This window comes from Lottia gigantea (assembly GCF_000327385.1).
Source record: "Lottia gigantea unplaced genomic scaffold LOTGIsca_281, whole genome shotgun sequence".
Classification (NCBI taxonomy): domain Eukaryota; kingdom Metazoa; phylum Mollusca; class Gastropoda; family Lottiidae; genus Lottia; species Lottia gigantea.
In genome coordinates this window covers 1,991-3,204 of record NW_008708903.1, presented here as the reverse complement: position 1 = coordinate 3,204, position 1,214 = coordinate 1,991, and positions in this window count along the sequence as shown.

The following is a 1,214-nucleotide window of genomic DNA, read 5'->3' as shown; positions in this document are numbered from 1 at the left end:
ATAACAAGGTTTAGGACAAACCTCAGGTTGTGACCCTGATACTTTAGTTTTTAATGTAGAGGCTATACAAGTCCAGTTATGTTTAGGTGTTGAGGCAAACGTATGAGCTATTTCACCTGTAGATTAGAATTATAATAATATTAAAAACTTACATGATAATAGAAACAAAGAATATTTCATTTATAAGAGGAACATTATGAAAAGAATTCAGGAACATATTTTAACCTAAATCACCCGTCTCGTTAAGATGTGAATTTCTTTTTTTCTTTATAATGAAACAATATTTCACTTATAAAATTTACAGATTTGACAAGAGTTTGGATTTCTCCTTGTAATAAAAAAAATTCTCTTACCAGTCTTTTTAAAGTTACGTGTCCACATACAAGAACCAAGAGCTAGACATTTTTTACAGTCGGCAGCAGGACAGATATATTCCGGACAACTACGTGCTTTAACCACAGAATGTTGTAATATCTGACATTTATTTTCCGTGGCACAATCAGCATCTTTAGCTATACACAATCCTTTTTTACAGTTCGTACACCATTTACACATCTATAATATAACAACCACAATCTATAATATAACAGTTTAAATACATTTCAAAATATAACAACCACGATCTATAATATAACAGTTTAAATACATTTCAAAATATAACAACCACAATCTATAATATAACAGTTTAAATACATTTCAAAATATAACAACCACAATCTATAATATAACAGTTTAAATACATTTCAAATTATAACAACCACAATCTATAATATAACAGTTTAAATACATTTCAAAATATAACAACCACAATCTATAATATAACAGTTTAAATACATTTCAAAATATAACAACCACAATCTATAATATAACAGTTTAAATACATTTCAAAATATAACAACCACGATCTATAATATAACAGTTTAAATACATTTCAAAATATAACAACCACAATCTATAATATAACAGTTTAAATACATTTCAAAATATAACAACCACGATCTATAATATAACAGTTTAAATACATTTCAAAATATAACAACCACGATCTATAATATAACAGTTTAAATACATTTCAAAATATAACAACCATGATCTATAATATAACAGTTTAAATACATTTCAAATTATAACAACCACAATCTATAATATAACAGTTTAAATACATTTCAAATTATAACAACCACGATCTATAATATAACAGTTTAAATACATTT